Raw genomic sequence first — 27,183 nt, forward strand, 5'->3', positions numbered from 1 at the left:
GTTCAGTCTTGATCCTCAAAGATGAGAAGTAATATATTCCTACATTTAATTAACACCTTGGTGTAATGTTAAGGGAACACAACTGTGGTATAGCTGATGAAGGTTTTATAGCACATAAGAATTATACTCTGTATAGCAGAAATTGGGGAGAGTGAGAAATATCACACTGAGAAAAGTCATTGTTAGTTTCCTCATAGAGAAAAAAATGAATAATTACCTAAAATGGATGTGGGATCTAAACTAGAATATACAGGTTGTGGGCAGCAAACACTGAACACTCAGCAGATGTTACTTCTCCCATTACATACTCCTAAATTGTGAACATCAAATATATGTCCTGTACATAAAACTGCAGTCTACATACCTCTGACTCTCCATGCTCCAAATCATAAGCAAACTGAGAGAGCTACAAAAATGTTTTCTATTTCAAAAAACTAACCTAAAAACAGAATTTCCCACCACGCAATACTTATGTTAAGAACAGACTGAAGAAGTGAAACTCCTTTGTACAACTGCTAAGGACAATTTTTTAAAAGAACAGACTGAACAGTTCTGTTAACAGCCTATACTAGTACATACATAGGAAAACTAGAAAGTGAAAACTAAACACCAGAGTCAAAAGATCTTTCTCCAAGTTGGTAATTCTAGCTATCCAGGAGGCTGAGATATGAGGATGACAGATAGAAGCCAGACAAGGCAAGAAAGCCCATAAATTTCTTTATCACTCTTATCTCCACTTAACTTGGAGGGGGGAGGGGGAGAGAGGGAGAGGGGAGAGAAGGGGAGGGGATGGGGAGAAGGGGAGAGCAAGGGAAAGAAGGGGAGGGAACAGGGAGGAGAGGAGAAGAGAGGAGGGAAGGGAGCAGGGAACAGAGAGGAAGGGAAGGGAAAGGAGGGAGTGGGGAGGAGAGGGGAAGGTTGAGGAGGGGAAGGGAGGGGAGAGAGGAGGGGAAGGGAATGGAAAGGAAGGGGGGGACTGGAGAGGAGAGGGGAGAGGAAGGGAGGAGATGGGACAGGGAGGGGAGAGAAGGAAAAAAAAAGAAAGAAAGGAAAGAAAGCCACAAGTGAATCTCAGTGCTAGTCTTGAGCAAAAAACCAAAGGATAGCACCCAGGGCCTGAGTTCAAGCCATAGGACCAGATCAAATAAAGGAGGAAAAAGAGAAGGGTGGGGGGGATCGTTCTCCATCTAGGCATAGGCCTCTGTGTGGCCCGTTTGTTACTTCCATCCTCATTTCCAGACATCATACAATGCGCGCTTCACTGTCTCAAGGAAATTATTCATAGTTTCTTTTCCCTTAAAAAGTTGTGCTCAGGCCTCTCTGCTTTGAAGTGTGTGTGTGTGTGTAAAACCAGCTCTTTCCCTTTTTTGTTATTATTTTTATTGTAATTAATAGAGGAGTTACAGTTATATTCACCAGATAGAAGGAGCATTACTTCACACACATTGATACCCCTTCTCATGTTTTTGTCCCTATTTCCCTCCCCTCATCCTGTCCCCCCATCTTGTTTTCCCCCCTTCCTTTTCCTATTTCAAATAAACGTATATACAATATACTGATTACAAGGTAAGATATTGTAACAATATGAGAATAACCACCCTTCCCCTTCTTTATTCCATCCTTTGTCTTCCTGGAAACTGCGTAGTTTTTTTCTTTATAATTTTATCCAAAATTCACTTCTTCTCAACCAGTTACACCGAAGATCTCAAGACTCTAGGTAAATCCAGAACAAGGCTAGCTCTGGGGAGAAGTAAATTAGTTACTTCCCCACATTAATATAAATGTAGGTACAAACAGACTAAATTCCAACCAAGTTCTAAGAGGGAGGGCAACTGAGCAGACTAGTGAGGATAACAGTCAGAAGCAAAGAGGTACTACACAATTACTTTGCTACAGTCACTCCAAAAGCAGAGAGCAGGGTCTTGTGTCTAAACACATAAACACAGCTATGTGACACCATTTGGTGACAGTATTTTGATTAACAATGGGGGACTGCATATGTTAGTGGGTCTCACAAGATTATAATAGAACTAAAAAAAATTGTGTTCCCTATGGTGTCATAGTGGAATGTATTACTCATATTTGTGAAGATCTGGTGTGAACAAATCTACTGTACCAAAGATCATATAAAGCATAAATACAATCATGTACAGTGCCTAGTACTTGGCAATAAAAATAAATTGCATTTATTTACATACTTACTATACCACACTTTTTTTGCATTTTTTATTGTAATTAGTAAAAGGGTTACATGATATTTGCCAGATAGAAGGTGCATTAATTCACATACATTGATACCCTTTCACATGTCTTGGTACCCATTTCCCTCCCCCCCCACACCCCCCACCGGTCTTGGTTTTCCCCCCTTCCCTATCAAATTTCAAATAACCAAATACAAATAAATTCAATATATCAGATAACAAAGTGAGATACTATAACAATGAGATAACCAAGCAAAGGAGATGAGAAACAACATAGTACATTAAGGACAACAATCATTCGTTATATGGCTTTTGTTTCAATATCCTGGAGGTCCTTTCAATTAGCTTCATACTATATGGCCTTATGACTATACCACACTTTTATCATTAGTATTATAGTTACATAAAAAAACGTTTACTACAAAATAGTATACCATGTTACATAAGCAGCATTCTCAAACCTTTCTATTTTTGTCAAGAAGCCATGTTAACTGATGGATCAGTCTAAGTATCTTAAGTACAACATGATGTCTACACAATGAAAGCTCCTGATAACATATTCTCAAACGTGACCCCATCATTAACTGCGGCCTGTTTATACATGTATATCTACCAAAGGCTTTCTCTATATGTGCATATTTCACTTCATCTGCATCTGTTGCAAAACAGAGCAGTTTTGATCACCAAATGTAAACAGCCTTCAACGCTGATCTAAAACCCTACTAGATTTCTCACTTGAACTTGATCTCCTACACTCCCTAATAATCACTTCAAGACACTTTAAGTTAAACACACTTTAAGTTAAAGACAGAAAAATAGAAATTAACTTTCCTCCACCCCTTACCTGTCCTTCTCTATTTGTTAGGTATTTGATCACTCTTTCACCATCCTTAAAATACTTTGAGACTTCTATATGATATCCTAGTTTTCTTCCAAACTTTCATCCCTGCTCTGTATGTTCTTCCCACTCTGTCACCCCAATAAAAGACACACACACATATACAGAGATACACAAATGTGTTAGAACTCTTAAGACCCAACCATTTTTCTTCTCATCTTTTCCTTCTTAAGCAAATTCATCCACATAGAATATTTTTAATAATAACTTGCAGTTTTCTATCTCTGATCGCAATGTTTTTACTGAGCTATAGACTTATATTCAACTGCCTACTTGAGTATCTTAAATATCTTGTTTATTTAGACCTCAATCCTCAGTTCTGCACAGGGACTGAGAATTGTCTACACTGAGGTTACAGTCTACATTAACCATCACTGGACAGCTGTCTTCAACAAATGACTTACTATTCCAGGAAACTCTTGACCAGGCAGATAAGAATTTCAAATAACTTCATTGTTCATTTCAGGAACTTCCGGAAAAACTCATATAAACTAACATCAGATTATTCAATTTTTCAGTAAAAAGCAGTGACTGGTCATTTTCTAAGACTCTGAAAATCCTACCTCAAAGCCCTTGCCTTGCTATATCTGTCAATTCTCAACTATTAACATGATCCTTACTCTAATTTCCATCAAGCTTCACAATGAAATATTTACTTAAACCAGATAGATCCAAAGCCCTCAATATATATCTTTTTTGTGGTCCCTTCTCATTTTGTTATTCTTTTCACCCCCACCAACAACATACCAGCATCCTCCTACCAATCTCAAAGGTGGTTTTCTCCTTCACTGCTGTAAGCCATAAGCTCATAACCTGCTATAAGCAGGTTATGTTTTATTGGTGTTTTCCAAGAAAAAAAAATTGCACAGCCCTGATGTTAAATTCTCAAATGTCTAGTTAAAAGTTCAGAAATATTAGATTCATCACAAGTAGTATGAGGGAAAGAAAAATATCTCTATTTAAAATTATGATAAAACATCTCCCTATATTAGGCAGCAACTGGGGACACAAATGGCCCTAACTGTGAAAAGTTACCAATATCAGAGAAGCCATAGAATCAGTGAGGTGTTCAAAGGAAAGCTAAAGACAAATCACAGACAAGTTTAACACTCTGAACAAAACCAGTATGAAAAGGGAAAAGGGGGAAAACTAAATATGGTACATAAAGAAGATTGAAATAAACTATTCATAATGATGAAAATGAAACAATGAAACTCAAGCCCCACTACTGTATAAATGACATAAGCCTCCCAAAAAGTTCATGGAAACAAAATATTCTATTAAAAATTATAAGCTATTTTTAAATGCACCCCACCTCACATAAAGGATGAATATCCCTATAGAGAACTGAATCCAAAAGACAAAAAAATAGATCACTGATAGTTCAAGAAAAAAAAAAAGTAAAATGCCTCTAAAACATGAAAAATTACTCAACCTCATGGATAAAATGAGAAACACAATTCCTGAATTCCAACACGTCTTATCTATTAAATTGTAAAATTCCAGAAATCTTCTAACACATTCAGCTGTTCAGGCTATTGTAAAACAAGCCTTTAACACTTTAGGTATTATTAGTACAAAATGTGCAATTTGGAAACATGTGTAAAGATTATAAAAGCAATAATCTTTTGCAAAACAAACTTTTTCTTCTAGTGCCAGTCTTTCTTGGTGCTTGAACACAGGGCTCAGGCACTTTCTCTGGCCTATTTTTTTTTCTTAAAATCCAGCACTCTACCACAGCTCTACTTCTATATTCTTCTCTCACTTTAGTGGTTAACTGAAGATAAAAGTCTCATGGACTTTCCTGCATAGCTACCATTGAGCCTTAATCCTTAGATCTCAGCATCCTGAGTAGCTATGATTACAGCAATCAGTGACCAGGGCTCAAAATAAACATTTACTCTAGAATACTTCTAGGTATACAGGAAAATTGCAAACACTGTACACTGAGTTCCCCTAACATACCCAATCTCTGTTGTTAAAATATTATATGTGGTACCTTTGCAACAATGAATCAATACTGATATGTTATTAACTGAAGTCCGTACTTTATTTAAATGTCCTTCAATTTTATCTAGTGCACTCCTACTGTTCCAGGATCCTGTCCAATTTGCCACATTATATTGTAATAATCATGTATTCTTAGGCTTGTCCTGGTTCTGACAGTCTCTCTGACTTGTTTTTGATAACCTTGACAGTTTTGAGAAGTACCATTTAAATATTTTGCAATATGTTCCTCGATTGGGGTTTTTTTTCTGATTTTCTCATGATTAGATTGGGTTATGATTTTCAGAGATGAAGACCATAGAGATGAAGGGCCATTCTCATTACATCACACTATCGGCATAACTTAATTGTTGATACTACCTAACATTTGATCATATAGCTGAGAGAGTATTTTCGGATTTCGCCTATGTCAACTTATTCTATTTCCCCATTTCCATTCCATACTGTAGTCTTTGGAAAGAAGTTACTTTATGTAGTTCAGACTTAAAAAGTGAGATGCTATGTTATATATTCTTTTTTTTTCCTTTTTTGCTAAGGGCCTGAGCACTGTCCTTGGATTTTCTCAAGGCTAGAGCTCTACCACTTGAGCTCAGCACCACTTCTGTTTTTTTTGTTTTTATGTAGGCAGTACTGACAAATCGAACCCAGGTCTTCATGCATGCTGGGCAAACATTCTACCACTCGGCCAAACGCCCAGCTCCTGTGTTATATATTCTTGGGGAATTGTCTACAGATATTATTTCGAACTCTTCTATATGAAATTTGCTGTTCTCCATTTATTTACACTTATTTGTATCAGTATGAACCCATGGACATTATTTATATACTTTATTTTATACTTTGGTTTATTTTGTTATCCAAATTACTACAGCACTGGCCACTGTGCACTTTTAATTGGCTTAGTCTTAGACATAGCTAGCTCATTATTTTGAGTATTTCTTACAGCATTACAAGTGCCACAGATTCATCAAGCATTTTTACCTCCTGCCCAGTCCAAGAGTCAAAAGAGTCAGCAATTTATCCAAGGAAGCCTGGTTCCTTTTAGTGAAGAATGGTATTTGAAACTAAGATCTAACTATTTCATTGCTTCCATCTCACTTGGATACAAACAATATTCTCATTTTAATTATCTGAATCACACATGCAATATTATAAGTACATATTATAGATAATTATGTACACACATACATACACACACACACACACACACACACACACACACACACACAGATGAGGGAAAATACTGAGATTAATCTGGTACAATAGATGTAAAAGACAGAAACAACCCAAGTGTCCAAAAAGAATCTATTTTTTTCCTCTTAATGGTCCATAAAAAAACCAAGTGATTAAACTATGCTATATCCACAAAAGCAAACATTATGCAGCAAAAAATAATACAAAGATCTTTCTCCAGAGTAAAATACACATTTATTTAAATTTACAAAAATAAACATAGGGTCAAGCAACATCTGGAAACAACCCAGATGCCCTACTACAGATGAATGGATATAAAAAATGTTATACATATATACAATGGAATTCTACATAGCCAACAGACAAGATAAAATAATGGCATTTGTGGGGAAGTGGACGAAACTAGAGCAAATCATGTTGAGTGAGATAAGTAAAGACCAAAGGAAATAAAGGCATATGGTCTCCTTGATATGTAGATATTAGACCCAAACAGTACAAGAGTGATGACTCAATATTCAGATACCCAAGGTTATGGACATGATCTTGGAGATATAAACATAACTACATAGACATAAAAATTTTTGATGGGATATATACTCTATAGACATAATGTTATATAGATCGATATGTATCTATGCCATACAAACCACCAGCTTAATTTTACTTATATTCTAAAATCTATGTGCCAGTGATTGCATACAGATTCCCTTCTTGAATACTTGTTTGTTAAACATGACATCTGAAATATGATGTAAAAATCAGTGTTAATAAAATCTTTTTTAAAAAAATAGGAAGACAACCAACCCAGATGTCCCTCAGTTGATGAGTGGATCAACAAGATGTGGTATTTATACACAATGGAATTCTATGCTGCTGTCAGAAAGAACGACATCACCCCATTTGTAAGGAAATGGAAAGACTTGGAAAAAAATCATATTAAGTGAAGTAAGCCAGACTCAAAGAACATAGACTCAATGGTTTCCCTCATTTGTCATAATCAGTAGAAATCCTGGGCTCTACTAGCAGAGATTTACAATAGGACAAAACCTAGATACATAAGGCCAGATAATATGATGCAAAATGAAAGGACCTCTAGGATATAGAAAAAAAAGCCATATAATAAGTGATTGTTGTCCTTAATGAACTATGTTATCTCTCATCTCTTCTGCTGTCCCTTGGTTATCTCATATTGTTACAGTATTTTACCTTGTTATCTGATATATTGTATATATGCTTGATTGGTTATTTGAAATTGGATAGGGAAGGGGGGAAAACATGTGGGGGGAGGGGGAGAAGGGAAATGGGGACCATGACATGAGAAAGGATATCAATGTATGTGAAGTAATGCATCTTCTATCTGGTGAATATAACCCTTCTATTAATTACAATAAAAATATATGAAAAAAGAGAATTATATAACCCAATGAAAGAAATATCTTTTAAAAATAAAATAAAAAATGATAAACCTTCAGAAAAAAAAATAGGAAGACTACACAAGACACTAACAGAAATGTTCACTTATAATTTAACCTTTAATACCTTCCTCCATACCACATACATAGAAAAGGCTGGAAGTGATGCTGTAGCTCAAGTGGTAGAGCACTAGCATTGAGAAAGCCAAAAGACAGTGCTCAGGCCCTGAGTTCAAGCCCCAGGACTAAATAAATAAATGAACAAACAAATAAATAAAAACTTTCCCTAAAAACTGTTCAATATGTAGCCCAATTCTTCAAATGAATAAAATCTACATCTCTTATTGGGAAAAGCTAACGGCTAGCACCCTACCATTTTGAACCATAGCTCCCTTCCAGTTTTCTGGTGGCTAAAGGATCTAAGAGTCTTGTAGACTTTTCTGCACATGCTGGTTCAAACTGTGATCTTCACATTCCAATCTCATGAGTAGCCAGTAGTATAGGCATAAGCCACCAATGCCTGGCAATAATACCATTTTTAAAGAAATGTCTTTTTTCATAACTTCCCACTTTTTACGTGTACTTGTCATAGGAAATACCTTTCTTCTCTCTTCTCTATACAACGCTTTAGCATCACCTCTGCTGAGAAATCTACAAAATATTTTTAGCAAAACATCACTCACTGAAGTCAGGCCAAGGCACAGTGTATCATACCTAGAATCTTGGCTACACAGGACGAGGGCATAGGACATTTGAGATTTGAAGACAGCCCAAGAAAAAGTTATCTACATACACCTCACAGAACACTGGTGCAGAACTATAAGCCCAGCTACACAGGAGTTGTAAGCGGGAAAATCACAGTCTAAGACCAGCTTGGGAGAAATGTATGAGACCCTATTTGAAAAATAACTACAGTAAAAAACAAAAAACAAAAACAGGGGCCAGGGCTGGGAGTTTGGCCTAGTGGTTAAAGTGCTTGCCTAGCATGCATGAAGACCCGGGTTCAATTCCTCGGTACTACATACATAGAAAAAAAGCCAGAAGTGGTGCTGAGGCTCAAGTGGTAGAGCTCTAGCCTTGAGAAAGTCCAAGGACAGTGCTCAGGCCCTGAGCTCAAGCCCAGGACTGGCAAAAAAAAAAAAAAAACAGGGGCCAGGAATTTGGCCTAGTAGTAGTGCTTGCCTAGCATGCAAGAAGACATGTACCACATACATAGAAAAAAGCTGGAAGTGGTACTGAGGCTCGAGTGGTAGAGCTGTAGCCTTGAGAAAGTCCAAGGACAGTGCTCAGGCCCTGAGCTCAAGCCCAGGACTGGCAAAAACAACAACAAAAAAAACATAGGGACATGACTTAAAAAGAATAGCACTTGAGCCAGGCGCGGTGGCTCATGCCTGTAATCCTAGCTACTCAGGAGGCTGAGATCTGAGGATCAAGGTTCTAAGTCAGCTAAGGTAAGAAAGTCCATGAGATTCTTATCTCCAATTAACCGTCAGAAACCTGCTTTAAGCTATAGCTTAAAGCAGTAGAGTGCTAGCCTTGTGCAAAAATACTTAGTGACAGTGCCCAGGCTCTGAGTTTACCAAGTGGGTCAAGGGACTTAAGAAGGAAAGATTTACTCTGCTCAGTTCCAGACCTTTATGGCAAGGAAGGTGTGGTAGAGCAGCACACAAAATGGCAGTCAGGAAGCCACTATAACAAAAGGAGCCAGGGAAAGATGCAGTCACTTCAGTGACCCACTTCCTTCAACCAAGTCCCAACTTCCACCTTCCATCCCTCCCATAAGTTTATTCAATTTTTGCATCTATCACTGGATTAAAGCATTTATTAGATCAGATCTTCCATGATCTAATCATGTATGCAAACACCTTCACAGATACACCCAGAGGTATGCTTTACAAATCTAGGCATTTCTCAACCCAATCTAAATTAACTATGACATCATCAGAAATGTTCAATCTGAAAACAAAATGCATCTTCTAAAGTGTAACACTCTACTTCTGATCTCCTAAAGGCTCATGTCCATCTCAAGATGCAAAACTCATTTACTTCATCCCCTGAGTTTCCAGTCTTAGAGCAACCAACATTTTTCAAAGTCTCAAATCAACAGTTAAAGGTCCCACTAAAACTTAAAATAAGAAAGCATATGACATATTTATAACATACAATGTTACAGACTAAAAAACATTACTATTCCAAATGGGTATCAATCAAGATTGGTACTCAACCACTTGAGCCATACCTCCACTTCCATTTTTTTGCTAATTAAATCTAATCTAATTAAATCTAATCTGGCTTCAAACCATGACTAACAGAATAACTAGGATTTTAGGCAGGTCTGAGCTACTGACACCCAGGTAATACTCTAATTTTACATTTCCAATTTACCTAAAAGACAACATCTTTAAAAACTATATCCGAGGGGCCAGGAGTTTGGCCTAGTGGTTAAAGTGCTTGCCTAGCATGCATGAAGACCCGGGTTCGATTCCTTGGTACCACATATATAGAAAAAAAAGCCGGAAGTGGTGCTGAGGCTCAAGTGGTAGAGCTCTAGCCTTGAGAAAGTCCAAGGAGAGTGCTCAGGCCCTGAGCTCAAGCCCAGGACTGGCAAAAAAAATAAAATAAAATAAAATAGCAGATCATTAAAAAAAAAAAAAACTATATCCGACTCTCTTTGCTATAAATTAGTATACCTCACATGTAATGAAAGTCTCAATGTCAAATTACCGATCCTTCACACTGTCAAACAAATACCTCCAACATTATACATCTCCAATATTCAAAAGCCTTGACTTTTTATTTTCTACTATATAAAAAATTATTTTCAACTACTTGTAGGCCATGACTATTCTGACCCTGACTTACTAATCAATGCTGTTTTTCCTACTAATTACTTCATTGACTTAAACAATACATAACATGCCGAAGAATAAAAAATAAAACAGTCCCTCTAGAGCACAAAATCAGTCGAACAAGGGAGAGACTTGCATATAATTACTCAAAACATAATGTATTAGTACTACACTAGACATAATGCTAAACAACAAAAACACCAGAATTCTGCCAGAGTGGAGCAAAGCCAACTTCCCAGGAAGTGACATTTGGCCTCAAAAATGAGAATTTGTCTCCAAGTAAATGTCACAGCACTGAATTATAACATGCCATTTTCCTCATTTTTGAATTCCGGCACCTACCATAGTGTATAGTACACATTTCCCCTGTTCTGGAAAAAATATATAATAACTAACTTGAAAGAAGAACATATCAATTTGGAGAGTGACGAGTTTTGCTTTGTTAAATGATCTTTTCTCACCAATTTATAAATTTGTACCAACTTTTGTTCATCTTACTGAGCTTTAATATGTTCTAGAACCAAGTATTAATTATCAACTTTCATAAAGTAGCAGAATTAAGTAGATAACTTGAGAAAATCTAAGGAAGACAAGAAAATTACCTTTGGAGCCCTTGCTCACTGTTTAGAAACATGCTCACAAATTTAGAACATTCTTGAAAAGCAGTAATAACTATATAAAAATTTTAAAACGTACTATCAAAAGGCTTTGTTTCTGTAGTCCAGAATGGCCTCAAAATCATTTCCCCTCAAGTGCTAGGTTTATGGCATTAGACATCATGATCAGATAATCCTTCAATTTTTTTCTGTCATGGTAAACTTGGGGCCAGGCACTGTTCCTGAGCTTTTTCTGCTCAGGCTAGTGCTCTACCATTTTGAGCCACAATACTACTTCTGGTTTTCCGGTGGTTAATTAGAAATGAGTGTTTTAGGGGCTTTGTCTCATGGAGCTTTAAATCATGATCCTCAGATCCCAGCCTCCTGAATAAGCGAGGATTTCAGGTATGAGCCACTGGGACATGGCTCAGATTTTAATTTTGGTAACAAAAGGGGGGGAGGAGGGCAAATTTCACTGATTCTTACTTTTTTTTTTTTTTTGGTGCCAGGTTCTGGATGCTATCTCCAAGCTTTTTTGCTCAAGGCTAGCCTTCTACCATTGGAGATTTAGCTCTACTTTCGTGGTTACTTAGAAATAAGAGTCTCCTAGACCAACTGCAAAATGCATTCCTCAGTACTCAGCCTCCTGAATAATGAGGATTTATAGGTGCTAGCCACCTGTAGTAGGCAGTTGATTCTTACTTTAATGGATTATATTTAGAAAACATTTTTTCCTTTAAATGTGAGCAAAACAATAAGATATACATTAACTTACTAATTTCCAGTTCTCATGTCATAAGGATCAGTTTTCAATATAAAAGCATATTACAAATGGTTCAATCTAGTCACATAAATCTATAGTTGTATACAAATAACATGTTGAAAACTGATATCTGATTTAGAATAAGTGATACCAATATCAAAGGCCAATAGGGTGTGTGTGTGTGTGTGTGTGAGTGTGTGTGTGTGTATTTACTATGAGGCACAATTTTCACTCAATACTATAACCACCTATATAGCCAGTATCATGCATCTTGACTGTCCTCTCTTTGATGGTTTTATGGCTTGGATATGAATTGTTCCAAAAACCTCAGGTATTGAAGGTTTAGTCTCCCCAGGGCAGCTGTTTTAGGCATGGGGCCTTTGAGAGATAATCAGATCATAAGGACTTTAACCTCGTGAGTGGACTAATTCCTTCTGGAATTCTTAAGGAGCTATTGGGAGGCAGGAGAAACCTAGGAGGTAAAGTGTAGTTGAAGTTAGGACATGCCAAAGAAAGAAAAATTTTGTCCCTGGCCTCTTTCATCTCCTTCCCTCCCTGCTACCCAGCCAGATATCTTGAGGTGAGAATAACTTTGGTCAACTCTGCACTCCCTGCCATGTTCTGCTTAATCCCAAACCCAAAACCATGGAAACTATTCTGAAACCATGAAAGAAAATAAATCTTTCCTTCTTTAAGCTGTTTTTTGGTCAGGCATTTTGTCACAGCAACAGAAAGATGACTAACAAAGAGAGCTAAAAATGAAAGCTAATTTTAACATATGTTAAAATCCAAGCAAGTAAACAAAGAAGTATATTTGTACCACACACACACACACACACACACACACACACGCACACACTTTTTTCTCTTTACAGAAGCCATATTCCTTTTAAACGCAAGCAACTCTGATAATTTCATGATTGAAAATAAAGCTAAGATTTGGGGGTGGTGGCACACACCTGTAATTTCAGCACTCCCTAGCTCAGGAGGCAGAGGCAGGCAAGTGGCTCCTAAATTCTAGGCCAAGATAAGCTATAGACCTTTTCCAAAGGGAAAAATGGGGAGGAGAAGAAAGGGGATGGAAGGTTCCATGAATACTTTGTTTCTTTTTAAGCCCCTTGAATTCCTTCCCCCTTCCCCCAAAAGTCTAACCTCCTAGTGTGGTAGTGAGTGCATGTGGGCCCTTGAGATGAAATCAGATTTAAATGAGCTTTGAGGGTGGGTTCTTATAATGGGATTTGGGCTCTTACAAGAGCAAAAGAAGCATTCTGTCATTCCCCCCCCCCCCTCTCTTTCCCCTTTCTGGGCTCTATCTTTAAAAGCAAGCGCCAGAGGCAAGGTCAGGGCAGCTAAGAAGATCGGCATCTGCAAACGAGGAAAGCCCTCACAAGGACCCAACCAAACTGATCTCAGACTTCTGGACTCCATAACTGTGAGAAAATGTTTGTTTTATAGTCCACCCGGTGAATAACAATATTTTGTTATAGAAACCTGACAAGACAAAGGTAGATTAGGTTATATCAAAATATATTTTTAGAAGAGACTTTAGAAAGCCAAGTAATTTTCACATCCTCTCAATATGCCATAGTTCTGTAAATCCATCTCCTCAAACACAGTATTCACTACTGTATGTTACTGCAGAACATAACAACATTATTAGATTTGCTGGTAAACGGTCTATTGATTTTCCCATTTGGCCAACTGAGAGAACAAAATAGAGTAGAACAGAAAGGTACACTCAAAACATTTTTTCTGGCCCTCAGCAATTCTATTTTCTAAGTCAATCATGTTGCAGACATCTAAACACCTCCCACCTAAAAAAAAAATAAACACTACGTATGTTGTGAACAAAAATAACGACAAAGAATCTACCAGTGACAGAATTCTTAAAAGCCAGTCTAATCAGTCTCTTCTCCACTGGTTCAAAGAAACTGGCACAACAGTAATGGTGATAGTGTTTTTTTAATACAGGCATACATGTTATATAAAGCACATTTTAAATACCATAAACCACTGGCTTATCTTCCTCATTTAAAATACAAAGTACCACAATCATTTCATAAAAAATACTTGCTAGTCAAGCACCAGTAACTGATGCCTATAATAAAATCCTACCTACTCAAGAGGCTGAGATCTGAAAACTGATTGCTGTTCGAAATCAGTCTAGCAATAAATGTCTGAAGACATTTGTCTTCAATTAACTAACTAAAAAGATGGAAGTCAAGGTGTGGCTCAAGTGGTAGAGCACTGACCTGGGGGGCGGGAGGAGCGGGGGGAAGCAGGGGTAGCCCAGTGTAGGGATAGCACCTAGGACCTGAGATCAAGCCCCAGGACTGGCATTAAACAAACCAACCTTCCTAATGACTTTACAGGTTTAAGCAAAAATTACTCATTCAAAATGCTTCTCACTTTCCACAATCAAAAGGAGAGAAAAATGTGTAAAACAGAGTGAATGTCCTCAAGATTAATATGAAGCTGGCTTTAATATATAATGCTAATTAACTATCCACCTTGGAAATATAAAAGCTCTGTAGAAGAAGGCCAGAAAATGATTCCATAACTTTACAGACTTAAGCATCAGCAATAAAAGTTTAAAATGTAATGCCTTATAAATATTGAGCACTATCAAACAAAGAAAATGGGCAAAAACAAAAAACTGTTCACAGAGAACTTTTTTATGTCAAGGGATAGCATCTTCACTTGTGAATAGATTTCTTGGATGCCATTATAGCTTCTACTGTTCACAATAAAATATGTGCACTGTTTCTCAGTTTGTGCTTACCAATGAAGAGAAAGGGGGGGGCGGGGAATGTACTGCACAAAGGAAGAAACAAGCCCTGACAGAGCAAAGCCAATGATTCCATGTGCCACCTCTCTGCATCACCACAGTTGCACTGAACCAGTCACTGGAAATGGGATAGAACAGACATACATAAAATCTCCTGGGTCTAAACAGCTGACCATTGATACAAAGCAAGCAACTGAAAGTTTCCAGTTTTCATAAAGCCACTGACTTACTAGAGACATGAGGTGCAAATTAAATCAATTTCTCCCATTTCATCTTTGCTATGTACCTGTCTATTCTGACCTAATAGTTAACAGATGGTCCTTATACTTTTTAAATATTCAATACCAAGAGTTACTTTGTTGCATGAAATCCAAAGATGAGAACAAATAGCAACCTTCTTTTATAGAAGGCAAATTAAGATATTCACTTTTTTTGCTGATGGCAAAACAGTATGAAAATTTGTAAATTCTAGAAAAAAGAATAACCACCAATAAATTAAACCATCAAGAAACATTTAACTTTTGGAGAACTTTGGTTTATTTTCATAGAAATGACACAAACATTGGTTATGTGAGCAAACACAATAAAGATGTAGATTAAAAAAAAAAATCAAGGTACCACCAATATGGCCTTTTGAGAAATGTTATATAAATCAAGAAACATACATGACCTATAATTTCACACAAGATCTCCAATATGTTTTGGTGTTGGGTTACAGTTGGGAATCCCTAAAACCAGAGAAAAATGCTTAAAAGTAAAATTTCTTAATATTTTACAGCGTGAACAGCTTCACAGCAAGCTGCAAGACACGGCATAGAGACACCACCACCAATGGCTCTTATTCAACCAGGCTTTCCTTTATTTGCTTCCCACATACACTTCAGTATTTTTTTTATCTTCATTAGAAAAATCAAGTAATATTTGCATAATAATTTTAAAGCAGCTTAAATTCATGAATCTGCAGTTTTTCTTTGAAGCACACCAAACGGCGCTTTGGGCCTATGAAATCGTTTACCAGATAAAAGGACACTTTATTTTACATCCTATTATTCTTTCATAACATTATAATATAAAAATAAAACAATACTCCTTAAATAATGTCACATTTTATTCCTTTTGTCCCAGCCCACTATTTATGGGAATACGCAGATGCTAGAATTAGAGAGACTGAAATGATTTCATAACAAAGCAACATCCCAACGCTTAATAAGCCAACTCTTTAGACGGATAAAAGAACAAAAAATAAAACCTATGATATTATCACTAGTGATTTTGTCCCATAAAATTCAGTCTAGCCTTACTTCCAACTTCAAGGGAGGTTAGGATCAACTCAAAAGACTAGAGATCTTAAAACCTCATTCATTTTCTTCTGCTCAATGGTTAACAAAGTCGATCTAAAACACAGTAACTCATATTTGTTACTTTGATCTTGCACAAATAAATGCCTTAAAAAAAATCCAAAAGAAAGAGGAAGAAGACAGGAAAGGGAGAGAAAAGGAGAGAGGGGGAGAGAGAAAAACTAACAACTTTGAGGCAAGAAATGTCTGTCTTTTAAAGTCAAGCCTTTCCGGTGACACTTCACAAGTCTGGGTGCCAGGAATGAATACACTTTTGCTGACCCCCGGAATGACCAAGACCGAAACCAAAATTTGCCACCTCTGTTTCTAGAAAATTAATTTGGCCAAGAAGAGCACCGATGTATCTTCTTCGGTGGACATACTAACATACGAGAGAGGCACCACGGTTTTCAGCTAAACCGTTTTCCCATTTTTACAGAAGAGAAGCTAATTGTTAATAGGGCCATGTGACACTGTAGATCCCAGAAAGGAAAAGGGTGGGAGGAAGACAGAGGAGTTCAAGGCAGTTCAGGGTCAGATCAAGCTCAGGCATCCTGTCATTAGCCAACGTTCGCTAAGCTGAAGGCAAACTACGGCTTTACCCGAAAAGGAGTGGGTTGAAAACTAAGGGGAGTGCAGGAGAACACACCGGAGAGTCCATGCGGCGGGCAGTGTGGGGGGTGATGGGAGGGAGTTGGGGAGCAAAAAAAAAAAAAAAAAAACAACTGGGAACAAAAAAAAAGAAAACGCTGAGAAAAGCGAGCGCAACCAAGACAACACATTTGGCCCGCTTCCTCATCCCCCGCCCTCGGTTCTCGGGGCTTCCCACGTTCTCACCACCTCCTCCTCAAGACCCACACTCCGGGGTGAGGGGGGGTGACCCGGGGACCCCACGGGCTGCCCCGATCTTTGTCTCGGCCCGCGCCCCACGCGCGGACTCCTCCTCCCCCGCACTCCCACCCGCGCGCAGCCTCGGCGTCTCCAAGGAGCCCGGGCGCCGCGGCCGCCGCCCCCTCGCCCACCTCCCGCCGGCGCGCCGCGGGGACAGCGCCGCCCGCGTCCCCCGCCCCCACCAAATCCACCCTCGCCGAGGAGGGAGGGGGGGAGACCTTTGTGTCTCGAGGGACTTTCCGTCCCCCGCCTCCTCCTCCGCCACCCTCCGGAGACGACGGCGGCGCCGGCTGCAAAGCACGAGAAGCGGCGGCCGGGGGCGCCTCCTGGGACGACATCGGGTGGGAGGGCCGACGCTCCCCACCCCGCCCGCGGAAATGCCCGGGCCATCCGGGGTCCGCGTCCGCCCCGATGAGTGACGGACAGGACACACGCGAGCCCCGCTGCCGCGCCGCCTCTCGCAACTTCCCCGCCGGGCCTGCGCCCCCCCCTCCGCGTCCCCCTTTCCTACCCCCTAGCCGACTCGGCGGCGGAGGACCGGGCAGCTCGGCCGCCAACTCACCAGCAAGTGCGGGGGACCCCGCGTCCCGGGGCGAGGCCAGGCACGAAGGGAAAGCGGCTCCGCCGACGCCCGCGGCAACCGGATGCAGGTCCGGGTCCCGGCGGCCCGCAGCCTCGAGGCGCCTCGGCGGCGCAGGCCTCCGCCGCCCGTCTTCCGGCTCCGGCTGGGGTGTGCGGAGCTCCGGGAGGACCCGCCGAGGCCTCGCCTCTCACTCGTGGCTGAGCCCCCCGGTCAACATGGCTCCCAAGCCGCAGAGCCGCGCGGGCGGCCCACTAATCCGCGCCGTGGCCCCGCCGGGCTCCTTCCCCACCGCGGTGGCGCGGACGCTGGACGGCGGCGAGCTGAGGAGACCGCGGCCACCGCTCTCGCTCACTGCCTGCGCGTCGCTCTCCGGCTCGGCGCTTCTGGATGGACGCCTCCGCCTGTTCCCCGGACGAGAGCGAGGGAGAGAGCGAACGAAAAAAAAAAAGACTTTTATTGAAACGATCCAACCAGCGGCGGCGGAGAAAGGCGACCGGCCGCGGAGCTTCCCCCACCCCCGCCTTAGCGGCTCGCCGGGGGCAGCGCGACCCCTGCCGGCAGCGGCGGGGGCGGCGCCGGCGGGAAGGGGCGGGGCCTGCGCGGAGGGGCGGGGCCTCCGGGGCGGGGCCGGGTATCCCCATGAAACCGCTCCAGGGCGGGGGGGGTCCTCCGGGGTCTCCCGCTTCTGTTCTCCTGCAGCACCGGGGGATGAGGAGACTACCTCCCCGCCCTCTTCAATAATGGAAAGGGCGGATGATGTGTCTCCACAGCGCCTGAGGAAGAAATGGAAGGATTTTAGCCTCATCTTTCTTCCTAGTTCCCAAACAAAACCAAAACTCTGGGCTGAGTCACCCCAGGGCTTTCTGTTGAATGTCAACGCCGCAGTTCTCTACTGGCTTTCTACAGTTAGGATCAAAAGACCCACGCTGGAAGCATGTGGCTCACTTGCAAACCCTTTTCTCCGGCGCGGTGCATGGGTGGTTGGCAGTCATCCTGCGTGCATGCAGCATTCGTGCATGCACTCTCCGATTTAAACTGCAGTGCTTTTCTAGCTGACCAATATACTTGACCTTAGGTTCTCCGAGAAGATCAATAGTGACCAAGCCCGAGCGTGGGGGGAGGGGATGATATCCCAGGTGCTATGTGAACCGAACCAACAACTGTGGCCCTGGTTAGGGTTTGTTTTCTTGAGGAAGGCGGGCTGAGAGTGGTTGGCCCAGTTTCTGTAAATATTTCTTTCTTCTTTCCCAGAGGCTAAAAAGCTAGTTCAGGAATGAACACAGCCTAGTGAAAGTGAAGATAAACTAAAGTGGTATTGACCCACATTTTTGTCCACAAGTAAGAATAAAAGCATAAAATAAAAACAAACTTAAAACCCCTGGAGGAAGATAATAGGAGAAGAGAAAGAAGAGAATAGCGACGGGATGTAAGTAACAAAACAAGAAAAAAAAAAAGGTGGGGCGGGGAGAAAATGGCCTATTCTTTCCACCTGGAAGTAGACAATACATTTTTAAATGGGATTTCATATTACCTTATGTTCCAAGAACTTCTGGCAACTGTCTTAGATTCTGGGTAAATCTTCCTGAAAATAGTACCTGCTGACTTCTTTGTGTTGTTCGGCAAAGTTATGTATCTCTAATGTTGGAACTAACCGTCAGTGTCAATCAGACTTCTCTAAAATTACCAGGAACCATAAATTAGCAACAATTAGCTCTTCACATACTTAACACTTGTTTATCATATACGAATGCAAATATATTTAACAAGCTTTCCTTTACAATAAGGGTGCTTTAAAAATAAAAGCACTGTTAATGATGCTTTTTAGACTTCCAAGTCAAAGAGCTTTATAATCTAACAAGAACTAGAATTATTTTCAGAATTCTTTTTTAAGTTAGAGACAAAAATAAGGTTATACATAACCTACTTATATGCCAAGCATTTTACATCATTGTCTTACTTTAAAGAATAATTATGTTTTTTCTCTTAAAAAAAGTCAACATGACCCCCCCCTAAAGAGAGTATACAAAATTGCATCCTGAGTTTTAGCATCAATAATTCCCCTTCATAGACTAGAATTATCCCTTTAGAAGTAAGATAATAATCTACCTTGTCCTAAAATGCTCAAGAAAGAGTATCTTCTCCTTTTCCTCCCACACCACCAAAATTTGGAAGTGAGGCTGAGGCCTGACTATGTGGCTTAAGTAGTAAAATGCCAGATGAGCAACCAATTCATACACCATTACCATAAAAAAGAACGTAGGTGGTTATTTTATTTATCTATTTGTCATTTCATTAACATAATAATTCACTAACTGCAGGTTATATACTTGAAGATAAAGAAGTAAACAAGATAAGGTTTTCTCTTTTGGAACTGGATTCTATTGGTAAAAATAAGCAATAAACATGTAAAGCACTTAAGGAATTCATAGACATTATAATCATGGAGATGAAGATGAAACAGTAATGGAAATAGAATTGAAGAGGGGTCAGCACCTCTCTATCTCTGTCTTTCAGATGGTAAGGTCAGGAAAGGCAGGATGATCACAGAGGCTAAAGCCATGGGTTCATTCTTGAAATCACTCAGTAAACTGTGAACAAATAGTCATATGCAACAATCATAACAACGGACAAGGGCATTTCATTGTTTTTCTAAATTGATTTTAAATTCACAAGTAGTAGTTTGTGTTAATTGGCTTTTTTTTTTTACTAGACTGAAATACAGGGCATTTTTTAACCTTATCCATTTACTTTTCCAAAACCATCATGATACATATGCCCTAGTGCTTAGAGAGGAGAAAGGCTCAGGAAGAAATCCAAATTCAAATCCACTTGGAAAATGTCACATACTCTTTCCTTTCTGCAAAGTTGGAATGCACATTTATGTATAGAAAGCTCTAAATTCTAAGGTTAAAAATAATTTTCCCCCAGCAAAACCAGTGCTTCCCAAAATGTTTTTGACCATAGAACAGCCATTTCATAAGACATGCATGCGAATGTAGAGGAGTGCATTTGAAAATCACTTTGGACAGAGAGAAGGAAAGATGGAGCCAGACAGTCGTTTGCTGTGATTCACATTCTTGAGTGTGACATTGTCTGGGAACAAATAGGAAACATAGGAAATAGTAAGCATAGCAAGTAGGAGGCTTAGGGTGTAACTTAGAGGTCAAAGTGGTAGACTACTTGACTATATTCAAAAGGCCCTGGATTCAATCTGCAATTTTGAAAAAAAAATAATAAAAAATGGGCAATTTGGCAACATGTGTAAGGATTATAAAAGCATTAATCTTGTTCAAAATAAACTTGCTATTCAGGAGGCTGAGATGTGAGGATCGAAGCCAATCAAAGCAGAAAAGTCCTTGCAACTTATCTCAATAAACCATTCAGAAAAAAGCTGAAAGTGGTGCTGTGGCTCACTGATAGTGTGCTATAAAGAGGCTCACCAACTGCACCCAGTCCCTGAGTTCAAGCCACAGGACCTTCAAAACAAAAACAAAAACTAAGAAAACAAATGTACTAGATATATAACTCAAGCCCTAGGCCTAAAGTTCCAACTCATTACCATAAAACTAAACAAACAGATATGCCATTTGCAGTTGCTACATGAGGAGGCTCTCAAACTGTGGTCCTTGAGCCAAAAATAGTAGTGCTACCAGGAAATGTCTTAGAAATACCAATTTCCAGAACCCCTCTAAGCAAATGAATCAGAAATTCTGCTGGAGTCCCAGCAAATTGTTTTTACCAAGGCTTCTAAGATTCTGTTACACAATAAAATTTGAGAATTATTGCTTTACTCAATACCATGACAAATCTGAATGCTTGTCATTTTTCAATTATTTAAAATTCATAAATTAGTTATTTGACAGAAAAACTTTTTAAAAAAATCTTGGCTTGTTTCAGATTTTGATAGACCAAATCTTACTGAATCTTGCTTTTTTTTTTTTTTTTGTCGGTGGTGAGACTTAAGTTCTGGGCCTGGGTGGTGTCCCTGAGCAATTCAGCTCAAGGCTACCAGCCTACCCCTGAGCCACAGTGCCACTCCAATTAACCAACTGGTGGTTAATTGGAGATAAGAGTCTCATGGACTTTAGTGCCCTGGCTGGCTTTAAAACATGATCCTCAGATCTCAGCCTCCTGAGTAGCTAGGATAACAGGTGTGAGCCACCGTGCCTGACCAAATCTTGCAGAATCTTATCAAAAATCAGGGCTTTTCATTATTGTTTTATTTCCTTGCCATGAGAATAAAAATAAACGATAAATAAAAAAACAAGCTAAGAGCAATTTGCAATTGGTAAAAATAAAGCTACTGATAAGTAAACAGGGTTATCAGCGTCTTTAAAAACAACGTGTTTAAAAAGCCTACTATAAAAACAAACCACCCTGAGTTTGGCCCAGTGGTGGAGTATTTGCCTAGCATGCATGAAGATCTGGGTTCCATTCTTTGATACATGTAGTGTTATGGATCAAGTGGTAGAAAGCCCAAGGACAGTGCTCAGGCCCTGAGTTCAAGCCCCAGAAAAAGAAAAAGAAAAAGAAACAATGGAAAAAAACAAACCATCTAACATTACCCACACATTAATGCCTTTGTAAATATTTTACACCTACCTAACACCTGTCAGACAGCTATATACCATTGCAACATATCTCCTTGGACTTACAAACTTGGGAAAGGAAATTTCTTCCATGTTCACATGTAAAACTCCAAATTTGGGTTAACTAGATTTAACTCTAAAGGATAAATAACATCTAAGCTATTTGGTCCTGTGGAAGGAGCATTATCAAAAGCTTTCAGAACCAGTGATGTCATGTGCCCTTATGAATAAATGAACCCAGGAATAAAACTTAGCCTTGGTAGGCCGTGAATTTGGACTAATGGTAGGGTCCTTACCTAGCATGCATGAAGACCTGGATTTGATTCCTCAGTACCACATACATAGAAAAAGCCAGAAGCGGTGCGGTGGCTCAAGTGCTAGCTTTGAGGAAAAAGCCCAAGGACAGTGCTCAGGCCCTGAGTTCAAGCCCCAGGACTGGCCAAAAAAAAAAACCAAAACGAAACAAAACACCTTAGCCTTGGCAATGAAAGAGGACATGATTTTCAAATATTTTGTTTTAAAATAGTTTTCTAGTTGCCTAGAGAATGCTACTCTGTTCTCTGTAAGACACTATTAAGAGATTAGAAAGTGATTAAGTACCTTTTCCTTCTTTCTGTATATATCTGTTCCTCTCTGTCTCCTTTTTTTTTTTCCCCAGTCCTGGGCTTGAGCTCAGGGCCTGAGCACTGTCCTTGGACTGTCTCAAGGCTAGAACTCTACCAATTGAGCCTCAGCACCACTTCTGGCTTTTTTTCTATGTATGTGGTACTGAGAAATTGAACCCTGGTCTTCATGCATGCTAGGCAAGCACTCTACCACTAGGTCAAATTCCTGGCCTCCCTTTCTTCCCTTCTTTCCTACCTCCCTAAACTAGGTTGACATTTTGTCTACTCAGAGTAAAGAGGTAGCTTTTTAATCTCATAAAATGCATTTAAAGGTTGTTTAAATGTGCTTCAAAATGAAGCCCATTATGAAGCCAGCTATAAGATTTTAAAATTTACAGTTTTAAAAAGTGAAAGCTCGGACAGGATGATTTTCTCTGATAGGCACAGTAAGGATGACATAGTAATTGACCATCTTCCCAGAGGAAAATGATCGACTAATATTGATCTTTTTTTCTTCATATTTTTTTGAAAAACAAGAGAAAGTAAAAAGGAGAAAGTAGCACTGGCCTGTGGTTTGTCACCTTTGAATTTTGCCTCAAGAGATGCTGTATGTCAGTTTATCAGATTGAATAGTAGTCTACTAATTTTAGCCATTAGTTTTTGGGAAGCTTACTTTGTCTTGTTCAAACCAATATTAATCTCAGGATCATTTTAGAATTGATATGACTTATAAAGAAAAGACTAGAGCAACTATTTGGTACTTAGACATTGGAAAAATAAAAACCAAGGCAGAGTAGAAAGAGGACAAGAAAGGTAAGAGTGGGGGAAAGGAAGAGAAGGAGAAATAAATCTTACAAACATAATTTTGTTTCAGCAATAAGGCAAATTGTAAATGCTAACTGTTAGATTCATATAATGGGTGGAGGGGAGAATGCAAAACCACAAAGCTAAGCAGGTCAGGGTTTGACCCCTGAAGCTCTATTACACAGTAATTGGGTTTTGCAAGCAATTGGATTAGATGAGGAATCCCAGCTAATATCTCCCATGATGAGATATTAGTAGGTTACTTAAGTAAGATATTGGTAAATTACTTGTTTCCCCATACATAAACTTGGCATAATAATACAATTGTCTATAAGAACTAAAGGAGACAATGAGCTTTGTACTGCAATTTTTTGTTCATAAGTAACATAAACAGCAACTTAACCTATATGGAAAGATTTTGTTTATAGGATTGAAAAGGCCAGGTATAATGCAGGGACATCTTAGGCAATGACACACATATCATCTGAGCCTGTTTTTCCCTTTCGATTATGCCTTTAGCAGTCTTGGCTCATCCTTGTACTAGGTCAACAGGCAATTGCAATTTCTATAGTTCTAATCTTCCAAGTTCAAGTCTCACAGGGAACAGGGAGAAATATTTCAAGTAGCATGAACATTAGCTCTAGTGAGTCCAACTTGAACCATAGACTGTGAATGTAATCTGGGTAGTCAAGTAGTTAGCTAGGGCCTGGATCTATGCTTTACCCCCAATGCCAAGGTAGAATTGGTTTCACCTTCATCACAGGTGCTGAAAGTAGTGAAAGAGATTCCCCTAAAACCAGGTACTCTTGCAATAGGAAGCAAAGTAGATGTGAGGCAAAACCAGATGTGAGGACTAGCAGGCTTTATCATCTGCTAGCTCCAGAAAGTCTACCTTGGAATACAGTTGCTCTGTCTCTCTGGGCCTCAGTCTTCATGCCAACCTGATGCTTTCAAACATCAGCTGACAGCTCTGGAAGCAAACCCTCACAGTCCCTGCAGTTGTTTTGATAAGCATCCCCTCCCACCCCTCCAGTGGCTTAAATAGCAAAGTTTGATCATTAGTCTGTAGTATAATTGGGAGGTGATGGAACCTTTAAGGGGTGGAGCTAGGGGGAAGTAAGAGCTCTGTGAGCATGCTCTTGAATTAGACATTAGGAACCCAGACCCTTTTCCATCTCTCTTTGCTTCCCAACTACCATGAGGTGAACTGGCCTTCTCTGCCATGCCTCTTCCAACCATGATGTATTTGCTGCCATCAACCCCAAAAGAAATAGCAGCAAACTACTATGACCTCAAACCTTTGAAACCTTGAACCAAAGTAAACCTTTACTTCTTTCAAAATTGACTGGCTCAGATATTTTGTCACAGAAATAGGAGATGAAGAGAGAAAGGTCTAAAGAGAGGAAGCTCTGTTTCGAAAATTCCAAGGGAGATTTCAGTGGGCAGACCTGAGTCATATGTCTACCCGCTAACTGGAAGGCTCTCACCTAACCAGGTGGAAGGGAGAAGATGCAGCTGATGCAAAGAGAAGAGATGATGATGATGATGATGATGATGATGGTTATTATTATTATTATTATTTATTAATGTCAACTGTGAGGCTTGAACTGTGGGCCTGGGTGCTATCCCTGAGCTCTTCAACACAAGGATACTGCTCTACCATGTTGAGCTACAGCCCCATTTCCGGTTTTCTGGTGGTTACTTTTGTGCCCTGGCTGGTTTTGAACCGCAATTCTCAAATCTCAGCCTCCTGAGGAGCTAGGATTATAGCCACTAGCACCAGCTTAAGAGGATATTATTAGTAGAAGTAAAAGGAAATAGATACTGAAAACCAAAGATATCTTACACCTCTAGGTCAGAATAAGTCCATAATCAGAAATTACATATCATCAGAAATAATTTTGATAAAGAGCAGGATGAACTCTGAGGAGAAAGAAATGAAAGAATAAATGAGGAAGAAAGCATGTGGGCTGTTACTCAGCCATAATAAGTGTTGAATTATTGACATATATAACAACATGACATAATCCCAAAATAGTTATGTTGGCTAAGAATTCAGAACAACAACAAAAATTGCATTATACACTGAGCATATAATATAGAGTATATGATCTGATTTATGATTGCATTAAACTAGCACTGGTGGCTGACATCTGTAATTCTAGTTACTCAGGAGGCTGAGATCTGAGAATTATAGTTCAATGCCAGACGGAGCAGAAAAGTCTTTGTGAGACTCTTATCTCCAGTTAATCACTCAAAAACTGGAAGTGGCACTCAAGGGTAGAGGGCTAGCCTTGAGCACAAAGAGGCTCAGGGACAGTGCACAGGACCGGAGTTCAAGTCCTACAATGACAATTTAAATAAAATTAATCTGTATTGATAAAAGGCAGGATTGGTGTGAGGGAAGGATTACAAGGCAACATAAGAACATACATGGTTGTGATTTTTTAAGTGTTTTTTAATGATGTGGTAATGCTTTTTGGCTTATACCTAATGTAAAAATATATCAAATTGCATACTTTAAATATGTGCAACTCATTATATGTAATCACATTCTAAAAAGAGAAAATGTGATTTAAAAACACAAAACAGAAAACACTGTGCTGCTATAGTAGTATTTGAAACTATATTATTTGACCTGTCCAAGATGGAATTTCCCAAGTGTTAAAAAAAGGCTTAAAAAATAGGGACTTTCCTAAGTCAACCTATATAGAAGTTATGCCACTTACTACATAGTTTTTTCTAGTCTCAGGGTCAAAGAACAGATTGTATGTAAGGTCATATCTTTCTTAACAGATTTCTCTCTACAGAATAAAAATGAATAGCAGTGGTCAACTAGGATCAAGAAACACCTAAAATCCACCTGACCTTAAATTAAATTTTGACCTAGTAAATCTAAGGCATCCTGTTGAAGAAGATTAGACTAAGCAATCAATAAATGTAAGCTTCTTCTCCCCCAGCCTCCTCAACGTGGAAACTATCAGAAAGAAAGGTTGAAGATTGTTCATCTCATAGATTTTTCTCCTTCTCCTGCAAATCACCTGTGCAATTAATGGGGTATCCTCTGGAGAAACTTGCTATTGAGTAGGACACCTTGTTTGGAGAAGCCCCCTAACCCTATTGTGACTTGTAATTAAAATTGTTTTCTAAGTGTTTATAACAATTTCCAATTGCTTGTAAGGCATCTGAAATATGAATTCACAATTCAACTTTCATAAACCTAGAAATGCAATGACATTTAACAAAGACTGGCTTTGTTGCTGAAAAGGTAATTTCCTGAGAAGTATAAAAAAATAATAATGTAGTTCATTTAAAAGATTCATTTACATATTTGGATGCCACATTATTGTAAATAGACCTATGGTCACAGTCAACAATATTTGTCATTCTTTGTGTACTGTGCTTCATTCCTTTCTTTCCACTTCTAAACACAATTCAGCAAAGTATCTTAGACCTTTAAAATTTTTGCACCATGCATACAAACACTATAGCATGGTATAGTAGAAAGTCTCTAGGAGACAAAGTGAAAAAAAGCCAGATGTCAATGGCCCACAAGTTTGGCTTTTCAGCAATGAGAACTGTTGATTAAGAAATGTCTCAGTAAGCTTAGCTACTCAGGAGGCTAAGATCTGAGGATCAAGGTCCAAAGCCAAGCCAGGGTAAGGT

At 39.4% G+C, this 27,183-nt stretch overlaps 1 protein-coding gene across 1 annotated transcript in view; it reads right to left on the bottom strand.

The window, feature by feature from the left end:
- The window catches only part of Cdk17 (cyclin dependent kinase 17), a 74,955-nt gene extending 57,377 nt beyond the window's left edge, over positions 1 to 17,578 (bottom strand). The window contains exon 1 of the mRNA XM_090328443.1: positions 17,499 to 17,578. The gene's annotated coding sequence lies outside the window, so the exon portion shown is untranslated. The remainder of the gene's footprint in view (positions 1 to 17,498) is intronic.
- Between the last annotated feature and the right edge of the window lie 9,605 nt (positions 17,579 to 27,183).

Source organism: Megascapheus bottae, chromosome 2, assembly GCF_031878675.1.
Source record: "Megascapheus bottae isolate mThoBot1 chromosome 2, mThoBot2.hap1, whole genome shotgun sequence".
Lineage (NCBI taxonomy): Eukaryota > Metazoa > Chordata > Mammalia > Rodentia > Geomyidae > Megascapheus > Megascapheus bottae.